Source organism: Nyctibius grandis, chromosome 8 (assembly GCF_013368605.1).
Source record: "Nyctibius grandis isolate bNycGra1 chromosome 8, bNycGra1.pri, whole genome shotgun sequence".
Lineage (NCBI taxonomy): Eukaryota > Metazoa > Chordata > Aves > Nyctibiiformes > Nyctibiidae > Nyctibius > Nyctibius grandis.
This window is the reverse complement of record NC_090665.1, coordinates 21,207,320-21,221,720: the sequence shown is the minus strand read 5'-3', so window position 1 is coordinate 21,221,720 and position 14,401 is coordinate 21,207,320. Positions and strand designations below refer to the sequence as shown.

Below are 14,401 nucleotides of genomic sequence, written 5' to 3'. Positions count from 1 at the left end.
GAATTTGCGAGCGGAGTCACCACTTCGCTTAGCTGCGTTGGGTGTCCGTGCCGTACCCCCGGGGCCCCGATGCCCACCCGCTCTGATGCTGGGAGCAGCAGGAAATTGAAAATCAGGGCTCTGATGGGGCGAATGGGACCAGGCGCCCGCTGGTGGTGCCGGAGCCTCTCGCTGGTTTCCCACGGCTGTGGTCACGAGCGAAGCGGTCCTCGGGGGCTGAAACTGCCCGGCCCCTCCGCTCCCCTGCCTACGCCGGGCTGCGGGAGCCGCGGACCAGCCGCCCTCCCGTCCCGTCCCGCCGCGCGGCGGGGCAGCCGAGGGCGGGGCGCCGCGGCGGGCTCGTGGCGTGGGCAGCACCGCCCCGCGGGGCGTCACGGCGGGGCGGGGCGGGGCCGCCTCCGCTGCGGGGCGGGCGGCAGGGGGCGCCGGCGGGCGGCGCTGCCGCGGGGGGCGGTGCTGGCAGCAGTCGGGGGCTCGCCGGAGCCGTGGCGTGGCAGCGGGCAGCGGCGCCAGCTCCGGCCCCGGCGGAGGCGCTGAGCGCGGCGGGGCGGGTGAGGTAAGGGGGCGCTGCGGGCGGGGTGTCACCCGGCCGGGCAGGTGGGACGGGCGACCGGAGCGCGCTGCCGGGGGGCGCTCGGGCTGGTGCCCCGGTACGACCCGGCTGTATCTGCGGTGCTTCCCTCCCCGCCGTTAAGTACCCGGCAGCTCCGGCGGGCGGTCGCTGCCGACGCCCGGGGAGAGCTGGGGTGCGGCCCGGGCGTTAACGGCGCGGCGGGAGCGGCTGCTCCGCGCCCGGCTCCGAGGGCCGGGAAGGGTCCGCCGCGGTCCCGCGCACCGGGCAGCCCTCACGCACCCGGGGCCGGGAAGCAGAAGTGCTGCGGGCAGCGGCGGGCTGGCCCGGGCTGGCTGACCCGGCCCGGCGGGCGGGGGGCTCGGCCGGTGGCGACCTGCCCCCGCGCCCAGCCTGGCCGCCTTCGGGAGGCCTCGGCGGAGTAAACTTTGCCTCCGGGGTGGCACCCGCAGGCTCCCCGCTCTCGGTGCTCCCGGGCTTAATTCGGTGCGTGCGAGCGGCCCGTGCGGTTCAGCGGTTTCGGAGCGGGGGTGCGCGCACGCATCGTGCGAGGCGAGAGCCCGGCACGGGCTGGTCGGTGCTCGGGGCTCTGACGGGTCCGTGTTCCCAGCCCTGGCAGAGCGAACCGTGCTGGGGCGGAGCGGCCGCGCTGCTCCGGCGGGCTCGTGCTCGGCCGTCTGTAGTTGGTCGATACAGTGTGGCTGGAGCGGAGAAACTTACTTGAGTTTATCTTTTTTTTTTTGATGCCTGTTGTCTTCAGTGTATCTGACAGCAGTCCCTTGCGTTGTATACACTTTAACCTAAATATTTTTAGAGCCCTGAGCAGCCTGCTTAGTGTATTTCTGTGCTGCAGGTTCCTGAAGAATAACCCTGAACCTTTTGACAAGCGTGGACTTTTCATTGGAAGTGTGTGCTGACATGGAGATCGTCTTGGCCTTTGTACAGAATGTTGCACTTAAAAAAAAAAAAAAAAAAAATCTGTGAAAGTGTTTTTAAGATGCAAGGAAGTAAGGGCTTAAACAATGTATTAGTGAATAGCGTAACCTGAATTTCTGGACAGATCACATAAAGGCTGGGACAATGGAAATGACAGGGTGGGAAGAGTGTGTGTGATAACCTTATAAGCCTTTTATTTTGTCTGTCACTATAGCCTGAGAGGAGGATCTAGATCAGACCTTAAATTTTCTCTTTTACAAATTTTACAAATATAGTTTCATGTGGATGAAAAAACTACAGAGTAAGTGGCTCTATCCTTGACTAACTCCAAAAGCTGTCACGTATAATAAGTTATTGTGCCAGTATTACAATAGTAATGGGATATTAAACCAATACATTTTGGCAGTAAGTAGCTGTAATACTTATGCGCTGTTTTGACGTCTGGAGAAGGAGGATTAGCTCAGACACAATTTGTAGTGGGAGGGTGTGTGTGGGATGAAAAGCAAAAGCTGCTTAATTTTAATCTTCTCAAAAAGGTAACTAAAAAGTAGTGCACATGGTTAAAACATATGCTCCTCTCTCTAATGGCTTTTAATTGTAGTCTCTTAAATATTTTATGTAAATTCAGCAGTGCCGAAACATTAATTTTTATAAGATTCAATACATACTGAAACAGCTCCCTGTTCTACCAAAAAGGAAGTATTGAGGAACAGCAGGGTCTCGTGTGAAGGTCTGGCAATAACAGAGCTATAAAACTGCGTTGGTGTAACTAAACCTGTGTGTCTGTACCTGTGTACCTGAACAGAGGTGTACCTCTGGTCAGACTGCAGGCACGCACTTTGAGTGTTTCAGTTTCAGAATTGTGAACTTGCTTTTTTCTAACAGCCTTCATTTGCCTTCTAGGCTTTTTTTAGTTTAAAAAGTGGGCATCTTGAAATGAGCACACACAAAAAACGATGCTTCTGCGTGTGCAAAACTACTGTCCCCGGTGAAGTTTGCTTCTTCCAGTGGTTTTACAATGGGGTGTATATTTTTGCATAATTTTCTTCCTTCACGGCCTCCTTAGACAAAAGAAACCTTAAGTGTCCTGGGAGGTTTCTTATCTAGGTCTTTGTTCATTTTCATAATCCCATAGGAGACCTTTGAGGCTAGACTTTGATTTAGTTTTTCTTGATGCTTTTTCTGCTGAAGTTGCAGATTTTTTATATTTTTTTTTTAGTTGTAAAAGGCTTGTATCTTAAGTGTATCTGCATATTATTGCCTGAAAGATGGATGATGAATTCATGTAGTCCTAAGAGTGGCTTTTATCTGAATTTAGGGTCAGTTCTAGTTGCATATTCTCTTCCTCTCCCTAAGGTTTTTATACTCTTAAGTAATTAAAAAAATTTGACAATGAATATGCAAAAAACCACCATGAGATGCATGTTGCTTACAAACATGCATCAAATGAGTGTAGGAATTAAATGTTAAGCCACCTACTAACATATGCTTTATGATTTAGATATGATTAGATTTATGGTTTATGATGGATGCTACAAAGGAGGTGGTGGTACCTTAATTGTTCAAGAGGGTGGGGGTCTTAAAGTCTGCATCTACCAAAGTGATGAAGGTGCTCTTTCAAGGAGTGTTGGGAAGTGCCCACAGAACGTGCAGCTATCTATTGCTTTAGGTGTTAAAGGAATCATTTGGTGGAGGAATTATGAGAGGATTAAAAGAGATAGAGTTTGTTGTAGGTAATACAGGAAGGTTTGGGGAGTTACTGGTAAATGCATGAGGTAGTTACTGATAAGACGCACAGAAAGCCAGCATGGCAGCTCAGCTGGGCCGGCATGCACTTGGCTAGCACTCACAAATGCTGCCAGACAGCAGCCTCAAGGGTGAGGAAGGATTTGCTTAAAAAGAACCTCAGTGGTCCAAATGTTGGACAGGCAGCGTGGTTTGGGTCAAAACTGTTCAAGCAGTGTGTCGCATTTGGGCAGTGTTTGAACATGGCCTTTGATCTTGACTCGCTGGGAGGGGGAGTAGGGTCGGTAAGCGAGCTATGCATTGGTTCCTGTTCGGAAGGTTGTATTTAAAATTTGGGGGGTAAATTATATATAAAAATGAAAACTTAAATTGTGTAACAAAAAGGGAAGAAATGCCAAATGCCTGGGAGGAGACTTTAAATGTAGATTCTTGCAAGATTTCTACTTGCATGGGTTTTAGTGTTGTGGTAGTTTTACTGGAATTGTACTAAAATGTTGCAGTGCCGATAAAAAGATTGTGCTTTAAAATACATCTTTTTTTTTTTCCTTCTTTGAATTTCTTTCCAGAATGCCTTCCGTAACGAATGCAGGCTAATGTGTGGTATAAATTACACAGAAGTTGAAATACAAATGGAAACAGTTGATTGTAAAGCTACGTATAGGGTGATGATGACTGAAGGTTTATGTAGCAGCTTTCCAGGAGGATAGTAGAAATGTCGTACAGACCGTCACAGGCTTCGTGTTCTGTTAAAATCAGGCTGCGCTTTGGAGAAACCCAAATGGAGTCCCCTTAAGCAAGCATGTGGCTTGGCAAACCATTTAGGGCATAAAGAAATATTATTGTCTAAAAATTGTAGCAGAGGATACATGTGTCTTGACTTATGTCTATGCAGGAGCATGTGAGCTTTGCCCATGTGGCTTGCTCTGTGGCACTGGGTTTAGGTTAGAATTCAAAATTAATGTTCTTGTTTGTTTTGAAAGTATTAGGTGATCTCTGATTACAGCTGGGTGAGGCATTTTGTTGTTCAGTGAAGAAATAAAGAGTGGGAAGGTGTGCTGTGAGAATCAGTGTTTATGATTCTTTTTAAAAAATCGGATAATGAGGTTTTACTGTGTTCAGATAATGCCTGAATCATAAATGTAACGGTTCATCCTAACAAGCAAAAGAGCGTTTTTTCATTGTGCAGGATGATAATGAAATAGGAACGTTTTCCAGGAGGGCTACAAAGGTGGATGGTAAGTGTGTGACTATGCACTAAGTGGTTCTTTTGACAGGCAAAGGATTCAGAGCAAGATTGACAGGCTATTCCGTATTGATTAGGGAGGTAAACTGGGCATTGAAAAGCTAGATAGCTGACATATTTCTTAAAAATAACTGATTTTTGGAAGCTGAAATAACTAGGCTTATTTGTTCTTGCCACATGGTAAAGACATTGCTCAGAAATGATGTTTGGCAATACTAGTCAGTGACTGTTTTCCAGTTGTTTCATCCATAGTTTCTGTAGCCACTTAAGCTTTTTCATGTACCATGAATGAAGTCAGTTTCCCCCGGAAAGTTGTCACATGATTCATGTCTTCCCTTGTGAAAATAAAAACATAAACACCATAACTTTGTCTCAGTGCCTGCTATGATAAATTCCACAGTTACTTATGTAGTGAAAGATACTGTGCTATGTTTTCTTGATGCTGATAGTCTCTGGTGATAAAAAGGGTGGCCCTGTGAGTACCGGGTACACCCTGTTGTTAATGATGATTTTAACAGGGCAAAGCCATGCTGACACTGGCTCTTGCGCTTTTCCATGTTTCTCATGCTTTGTTCACCTTCCTCATATCTGTGATTCTGATGCTACTTTACTGATTGCCTCTGAATTAGAAGTCAGAACACAGGCTTGCATTTCTGTCTATGGAGACTTTTGGGTACCTTCACGAGCAGCTTCTGTTGGGCCAATAAATTGTGAAAACAACTGTGTGGAACTAAGCAATAAACAGGTGGGCAGTGAGCCTTTCCAGTGCAATGCCGGGACGTTGTGTTTAATGCCAGGGCTGTTTACCTAAGCCTGTTTTTATTCTTCCTTTTGAAGAAATAACTGGCCTGCTTGTAACTTTGTGCTCAGGTTGTGTCTAATTGTAAGATGGTGTTTCTAGAGGTCAGCTTGTGTTCTGCCATCAGGATCAAGGAAAAAAACCTGCGTGCACTTTTGCCAAGAGCAGGCAGTTTTCCCAGTATGTTGCCTGTGTTATTCCCCATTGAGCTCTCCAGCAGCCAGGCAAGTTGGCAGTTCTGTGAAGCGTGGTGGGGAAGAAAGGGCAGCAGAAAATGCTGACTGTCTGCTGATGCATCTGTGTAATCACCATTCTGGGTTGGATTGCAGGAAGATGACAAAATTGCTGAATAAAGTCTGTTTAGTTGTCTTTTTTTTTTTTTCTCTCTCTGGTATGAGCTGCCAGCTGTTGGTGCTGCAACGGGTGATAGTATAACCTGCAGAGAGAAACAAAAGCTTTCCGTTTGGAAGACAGGGAGCAGAAGTGTGTATCTACCCTGTAATTTTGAATCCTTGTGATTGTATAGAGATGGTTGAATATGGAAGTGTTGAGTGACCTGGTACATGATGATAGGATGGAACAGATCTCATAGCAGGGCCATAGGCAGGAGAAAAAAATATTTTGGGGTGAGGGTCAAAATATAGCTTGAGCACAAGGATAGAATAGAAATGTAATCAGTAATGAAATAAATGTCAGCCCTTCCATCCCTCTTGCACAGACACTTCTAACATCAGGTTGTTGCACTGCCATTTTTCATAGGTGTAATTTAGGTAATTTAGTAAAGTTGTGGTTTACTTCATGGAAAACTCTCGGTAATGGCCAAGTCACCAGAGGTAAAATGCTATGTTTTAGGGTAAGCTGAAGGCATGGCTAGCTAATGATTACAGGTGGAGTCATGGGTGAGTTGCCAGGGGAACTTAGTGGATTCGGGTTGTAGAAATTTTCCAGAGGGTGAGGGATAAGGGACCAGCTGAAGAGGGGGTACAAGATGGGACAGCAAGTAGGCTGAAGAGCTTGGAGTAATGAAGTCATCGAGCTCCTACAACTTAACTAGAATCTCCCCGAATCCGTTCAGTTTGAATACTGCAAGTGAATCAACCTAACTGTATGAACCCCTGAGAACTGTGGGCGTGTGATGTTTCAGCATTAGAATATATACGTGTGCAGGCAGGTTATAAACGGACCCAGTATAAGATCATCTGGAATTAAAAGAACAAGGACAGATTTGGGAGCTCAGGTCCAGTTCCCAAATCCATCTAACCTGAGTGGAAGGGCAGACATGCAGAGGAAAATATTGTCCTTCATGCTAACATCATCTCAAACATTGGGTAGGGTAAATCTGACCTGGTGTGGGAAAATAAACATATTCCTACATTTGTGAGCTTTCTTCACTGCTCTGTTTATTCAACTTGACTTCACTGGTTGGTTGCCACTAGCTTTGAGTGCATCCCTGCAATGTTTGCTTTCAAAGTTCGTGCCAGAGGAAGGTGTTTGCAGCAGAACACAACCCCCTGACACTGGAGCAGAGGGAGGCAGGTTCCTCTTCAGAGGCATGTTCAGAGGTCTGTATTGGAAATGCACGCAGAGGGGAGTGTTACAGTAGGAGAGCGTGCTGTTTAAACAATTAAAACTGTAAAAAGTAAAACCTTATCTAAAAAAAAGTGTAACAAATCAAGCACGTTAACTGCTTTGCCTTTGCATGCTTTTTGGAGCTGTGATGTTATCTGATCAGCCTCTGGCTGTGTGATCTGTGTGTGATTAGGATCTATGCTCATACAATTATGAGCATATGGTATACTGTCTTAAAATGGTAAGTTTAAAATAATTACATTCTGGTGCTGTTTTTTAAGAATTATTTAATTGTCTGTATGTTCTGGAATGGTTTTGCTGCCAATTAAGATCCAGTTCTGGCATGGAGCCATCAAAATCATAAGGTTTCTTTCAAGTTTCATAATAATGTTAAAAAAGAGTTGCTCAGTTTCCTTTAAGGAAGTAAAAGCACTTCCTTTGTTTTTGTTTTTACTTTCCCTGCAGTTTAGAGAGGTGCATGACCTATCATTGCATAGGAAAAAGAGTAGGAATATGGTGGCATTCCTGAAGTAGGTGACGAAGAGTTGGGATTGTGAGAGATTTTCCTAGATACTAAAGTTTTGTTTCCACAGGGCCTCCAAAGGGACACGCTGGACTGGTGAGTTGTTACTGACTTTGACTTTTTTCAGATTTCTACAGAGTAACGTATACAGCTATGGAACACAGACCTTATTTCCAACCAAAAAGAGGTAGTCAAAGCCAGATCAAAGCACTTATTGAGAAGTTTGTCTGAATGGAAGGATCTCTTGAACTAAGGGTTTAAATGGACCAAAAGAAACCAAAGTTAAGGACACCTACTCCTTGAAATATTTCGTATTTTCATACACTTGCTGTTCAAACAAGTAAACCAAATGAGACCTGTAAAATCATCATAGTTGGAAAATCAAAGCCCAAAGCGTGGAAACTTTCAACAATTCCTAAAAGGAATATGAAAATGAGAGAAGAGGTATTAAGCTAGCAAAGGAATTGCAGTAGCCTTTTCAGTACGTACGATTTGGGTATGCCATGAAGTCTGACCTTTTAAAAAGGTGAACGGTTTGTGATCCAAAGTTATTTAAAGCTTTGTAATTTGACAGGTTTTATTATAGACTGGATTTTATTGATAGACTTAACACAACAGTGAAGCTTCTCTGTGGTTTGGAAGGAAGTCGTCCATGCTCTATCATGTTCTGTTCAAAATGCAGCCTCAAATTCAAAACCACATCCATCTTCAGAGTCTCTGCTGCACTCTGTGAGACCTTACAGCAGTGGTAGGTCTGCGGGTTTCTTCCTGTTGAATGAGGTGGTCTTTCTCAGTCTTCATTTTGGTAATCTACAATGTGTAGGTTCCTTACAGTTGGGGACTTTTTTTTAGCTTTTTGATTCATTGGAGCAGGTTTATAGCAGGCGTAGTGTAAGAGGATGGTCCTGACAGGCTGAGGTGATTTGGGAAAGGAGGTTTGGGAAGGGAAGAGCAAGAGAAGCGTTGCTTCTTTGAAACGTTACAAAAACGCACATGGCACCAGCATGTGCTTGTTTTTAATGCTCTTGGCAGTAGAACTTTCACGGGGCTTTTTTTCTTATCTTAGTAAGGTGCAAGGACACATTCTAAAATCCTTTATCTGCAGTAGAGCATCAATCTGCAGCAAATATGTTTGTGTAAACCCTGTCCTCAAAGCAGTGGTCAAAGGCAGACGAGTGTGTGACCTAGAAAATGTGAAGTTTAATATTTACATGCAGTTTCTCTGTATTATCAGACAGAAAACAAAAATATTTGTTCAAAATACTCAATTTGTTTCCAAATTTTGTTTTTGTTTGCTACAGAAGGGGATGCTATTAATCAGCTTTCAAGGGTGCTTTTTCCTGTTACGTGGGAGGCTCTGTTCTTTCTTTTACCTAACAGGAGTATAACAAATCTTATGAGTTCGTAATTAGAAAAACTGTAAGGTACTGCATATTGAGTTTAGATTTTTGTTTCTGTTAAAGTGCATAGATGTGAAACCCAAGGGTGTACGAAGGCCCACGTTTTGCTCTCAGGTTTGTAGAAATTGATTACACATCCATTACAACTTAAAAAACAACAGCAGCGGTGTGAATTGATTGTAACGAGCTGTAGTGAGGGCGTATTTGGGCTTAGCACCTGATCTCTGTAAACCCTGAAGCAGGAAACCCCAATGGAAATCTGCTCTAGTGTGTTTTCATGCCTGTGTTTTGGTGGCTTGCTTCGTAGCGTACTGGTTTAGAAACAAGTCCATCAAGATAAGCCAGATACATCGTGTGGTATCACAGCATCCGTCGCCATTCTGTCCCTGGATGCGTCCTACAAGGGCAATCCTATGGATCCTATGCTGGATGCAACCAGCAATAGCGAAATTAAAAGTTTGATCATATTTAGTGCTTGCAAGCAGTGACATAAATATAGACTTAAATAAAAACATTTTGCTGATCAAAAGAGATTACGACCTGTTTCCAGCTTGTGCACCTACGGCTTTTTTGATGAATAACCAAGGAAAGAGAACACACTGTGTGTGTTACATATACCTTTGGTATAGGGATATGTTGTATATATGAAATATGTAGGTTTTTGTGGGGTTTTTTTTGTGTTGTGGTGTTTGTTTGTTTTAAATATACAGGTACTGGCAGAAATAAGGTCATCTAAAACCTACTAGGAAGGGTGAGAAAGTAATCAGTTGGGTAGGTGGGACTTGAAAATATGTAGAGATACAGACTCTGTAAAAGGGACTAGATTAAAGAGTGAAGAGATGGTTTGCAGTGGTGGATGACAGAAAAGTATCCTGTTTTCCTCTGGAAAACAGGAATGAGGGGAAGAACTGTGGCACCTATTGAAAGTAAAGGAACACTTCTGTACATCTGCTGGAAAGCAGGATCAGCATGACACCTGTAATTTGGAACCCTTGTAGAAGGGCAGACATTTGCAATTGGAGAAGTCAGTGTTCAGAGTCGTTGCCAAGATACATCTCTGCTGAAGGGCTGGGGAGCACAGGGTCCTGCGGCCACAGTGTGGAGCTTCACCTGTGTGTTTCCCTTAACGTGGAGCAGAATTCAGCAGAAGAGGTTCTTGTCTGGGCTCTGAGTCCCCTGATAAGTGATACGACAGAGGCTCAGTGACTAAACAAGTATGACTAAATGTTCTCATGGAAAGAGAGAGAATGCATGAGCTGGCAAGCATGAATTTTGATGCTGACCATCGCTTTGTCCTCTCATCTAAACAGATGCCTGAACCTGGCAGAAAGGAGAACACAAAGGAGACTGCAGACAGGTTGTAATAAACATTGCATAATTGTGGCTGTGCGAAATCCAGCTTTTCCTCTTTTTTTACTGGCAGAACTAATTTAGACCCTTGTAAGTTCCTCCAGGCAGGGGCATGTCATCTCATGTCATCTCAGTGTCGTGGCTGATGGCAACTCTTGATGGTCTGTATAAATAGACTAGTGAAGGTGGTGGGAGGAAAAATACCTCTGCTGTCAGGGTGCTGCCAGAGCCTGGGCATGAAGGCAGCAAACTGGCTCCAAGCTGGATCTCTAAAGGGGGGAAGTGTTCTGGGAAGAGGGGAAAAGCGACTAAATTTAGAATGTTTTAATGTATTTGTTTATTTTTAAGGGGAGGATGTGCAGGACATAGAAATTATATTTGAATTACAGCTGTTTAGAACTTCTCTGATATATACTGATAATTTTAGGAACAGCAGAGAGACTGGAGAAGGAAAACAGTGGTCTAGGACAATGGCATCATCCCAAAGGAATTAGATGTTTACTGTACCTTATATTTTGGCAATATAGTTTGCTTCATCTTTAAGTTAATTTATGCATTTACTTATTTTTTTTTTTAATACCAGTGCTAGGAACTATTGATTATGCAGAATAACTGCAGTATTGATACCCTTTAGTGACTACATGTGAAAAATGATTGTGCTTGGTTTTAAAACACAGTTTTGGTGCTCACATGTTTTTAAGTGCAATTTTTAAATGTTACTGAATAAAAAGGCTATACTTACAGGTCACAATGATGATATTTCTTCCAAAAATTGTTTGAATTGTCAGAAGCATTTAGTTTTAGAAGTGGTTCCTTACAAGTTGATTAGTGGTCAGAGTAAAGGTGAGGTAAGCTGACAAACCTAAATGGTGTTCTGTGGAAGCATGAAAAAGATGAAAGAATCAAACACGTAATGATACTCTCATGCTTTTTAACAGTTCCCACACTTTTTTCAGTTATCTTTATTCAGGAAAACATGGGCGTAATTTCATCAGGAAAATGATGTAAGTCTAAGGAAATTCCAGAAACCAGGAGATACCTGGCTGCAAAATAAGTCAACTTCCAATGTTGGGAAACCCCTAAAGGATCGTTGTAATGTTATAACGTTACATTACATTAACTGCAGCATTAATGCACTAAACATAACTTGAATATAGATATGTCTGCATGATTGCATTTATTGCCCAGTTTTAAGAGTTTCATAGGCTTGTAGGTTCTAATTTAAATAAAAGAAATACATTCTAAAGGACTGGGACTGACAAAAATCAAATGCAAATGAAAACTATGTGAAAACTCATTCTGCTTGCGTCTCTTAGGTGCTGATCTCTGAAAGAACGCGACTCAAAATGGTGATTTGAGTATGACAGAATGGAAAAGCTGTAAACTGTCGTTTGAAGGGTGTAAGTTGAAGTTGCAAGCTGAAGACTGCTTTCCCAGAATTTGCACCATAAAACTATGACAGTCCTGCTCAAACCCAAAAGCTGGTTAGGAGAAGGAGATGTTTAAAATGTTCACCATGTTATCTGCTTGCGCACCTTGAGATTTAAAAGCTAAGATCTCAGAGTCAAGTGGACCTTGTGTTTTGAGAACAGTAGATTATTGTCAAGGCGTGGTCAGATTTCAGTATGGCTAATGGTCCCTTCATCACTCCTGCATGCTGAGCAACGCTTCACCTTTAGTTATGAAATCCATCGGTGAATTTGCTGCACAGCGAAAATAACGAGTGCAGTAGAGAGGGGCAAAACTGAGTAGGAGCTCTGTTTGATCCCTTAGCTTTAAGGAAGTGAGAGCTTTTGTTGGTTGCTTTGACAGACTGCGTGATATTGCTGTGCCATTTTTAGTAGCTTTTGCACATCTCAAGGCGACCAGCTGTGCCACTATGAGGATTTTAGAATTGACTAGATAATGAAGACACTTGGAATAGGAAATAAGAGAAATTTAGATGTAGATATTTTAATGGCCTAAATACTAAAATGTATTAACCTTTAGCAACTTAGCTGTTTGTGGTTTTTTTTTTTAATCAGATGCTTGCTGCTAAAATGTCAAGTAATCTGAAAATAACATTATAAGTAGCTGTTAGTTTTTACATATCAAAGTGTAGCTATGCTCTATTGGATAGGCACTGCTTCCTGCTGATTCTGTGCATGATTGCCATGGAGGGGTACATGTCGCCTTTTTCTGCCATGGCTTTCCTTATCTTCACTTTTTTTTTTTTTTATGAGGATGTTGACCTGTTTGTACTTTCAGTCAAGTTCTGTGTTTCCTGTGATTACTAACTTCCAGCTTAAGTCATGGGGTGGGCCAGCATGAGTAACATTACTGAGCAAGTTTTATTTAATTTTTTCAATGATGAGCTGGTTTTACGTTTTTAGAGATGCAGCTTTTTATGCCAAGTGATGTGACCTATTTCTCATAAATGCTTTTTAAAAAAAATTGAATGCTTGTTTCTTTTTGATGGGAAAATGAAGAATTATGATTAACAATGTCACAGGTGCTAGCTTTGTTACTTCGTGGTGCTGTGCAAAATGAAACTTCAGTGTGCAGGAATCGTATGTCCAGTTTAAATTGCTGACGGTACAGTGAGCTGCAGGGGTTTTGTGAGGGCTCCAATGTGACGATTACAAGCATGAGTAACTAAGCAGGTCGGAGAATTGGTTCTGCTGAGTGTTCCCGTTTCCTATCTGTTCTGGTGCTTACCATAGAGCTTTGTAGCACTGGTCGATTTGGTCATAACCACAAAATCCCAGGCACTATTTTTCATTCCTGCAGGAAAAAAAGCAAATCCTTTGAAGCACCAAAGAAAAGGTTTGGCTTGTGCCGCTTGCTGACACAACTATTTTCTTCAATTTCTGATTCAAGAGTATGAAGTTCTTCAGCTGTCTAAGGATGTCTGGATGCTGGACTTGTGGGTTTTAGTAGATGAAAACGGTATTGCCTGGTAGTCTACTGCCAAATGGCTGGGGAATAACTGACGGAGCATCACGAGTTAAAGGGAAAGTAAAGGCAGAAGTTTTCATTATAATTGTATCAGGAGCTGTCACCTTCATTTCAGATGTCTTCAGAACAGGTTTTGTCAGAAAATAAGCCTGCAGATGTAGATGAAAGATAAAAGATGTAAAAAGCAATTAAAATTAAAAACTTCTGCAGTATAGAGACATCAGACTAGTAAGTGGGTCCCTGTGTTATTCCATGACTTTTCTAAAACTATCTATGAATGTTACTTGAAATCAACCTTATGTTGTCTGTAGCCTTTTTGCTCTCCCTCTGAGGCTCTATCAGCTTTCTATAAAATATACCTCTATCTGTCTTTGGCATATAGTTAGGTACAGACTTAATGCTACGTTCCTTTTTGGGCAAAGTCACCATTTCTCTTTACTATGTCATTGAGACAGCTTTTGCTCGCTTGTGTTTCAGTAGACAATGTCATTTTGATCTATCACATCAGATAAATACAGTAATTTTATTGAGCCAGACTTTGAAGAGTACTATTGATTATTTATGGAGACATGCTATTTTAATCAAGTAAAGTCATTTAAGCTGTCATGGTGAGTCAGTGTAATATGGTGCTTACACTTCATGCTAGATAGTAGGTTTGTATTCTAGATGGATATGGGTGATGTAGAGGTTGTAAGAGTATCAGTCAGTTGGCACAGAAGTTTGGCAGTGGTGGTTTAGTGCTATGTCTAACCTTACAAGTGCTTTGAAAGCATTGATGTCAAGTTATTTTCAGGGCCTGACTTAAAACAATCAAAAGAAATAGTTTAGCTAGTCAACCCTGCAAAAAATGTCGCCTTTGTATTTGGCACCGGAGGAGGGGATGCTGGCGGGGAGGTCTTGTGTGGAGCACTACCTAGCAATGCCCAGCTAGTGCTGGACAAAAAGTAGGTTACTCATGCCAGCTGGTCTGCTGGGAGCCGCGTGCATAGCCTGGGCTCTCAGCAGACATGCTGCTCTCCCAGCATTGCTAGGTAGTTACTATCTTTTCCAGTGAAATGGCCTAAAACAGCGAATGTGACTTGACCAGATTTTTCCAGGAGCCTAACAGAGGCTTGGCTAGTCTCCTGACTCCCTGGCCTGGCCTGCAGTCATGAGACTGTTTCTACCCTTGTGTGAGCATGCAACAGCCTAGCACCTTACCTGAGCACGTGTTGGCACTTTCTTGTGAGATTAGGTAAGAGCTGAGGGTGCTCTAAATGCTGTGAGTCATTCTGGCACGTTTCAATGAGTTGAGACTTTTGGATCATGTTTAAAAGAAAAAAATAAC

The 14,401-nt window shown here is 43.2% G+C and overlaps 1 protein-coding gene across 1 annotated transcript in view; it reads left to right on the top strand.

Moving 5' to 3' along the window:
* The first annotated feature begins 479 nt into the window (after positions 1-479).
* The window catches only part of PXYLP1 (2-phosphoxylose phosphatase 1), a 57,250-nt gene continuing 43,328 nt past the window's right edge, over positions 480-14,401 (top strand). Inside the window, exon 1 of the mRNA XM_068406725.1 lies at positions 480-556. The gene's annotated coding sequence lies outside the window, so the exon portion shown is untranslated. The remainder of the gene's footprint in view (positions 557-14,401) is intronic.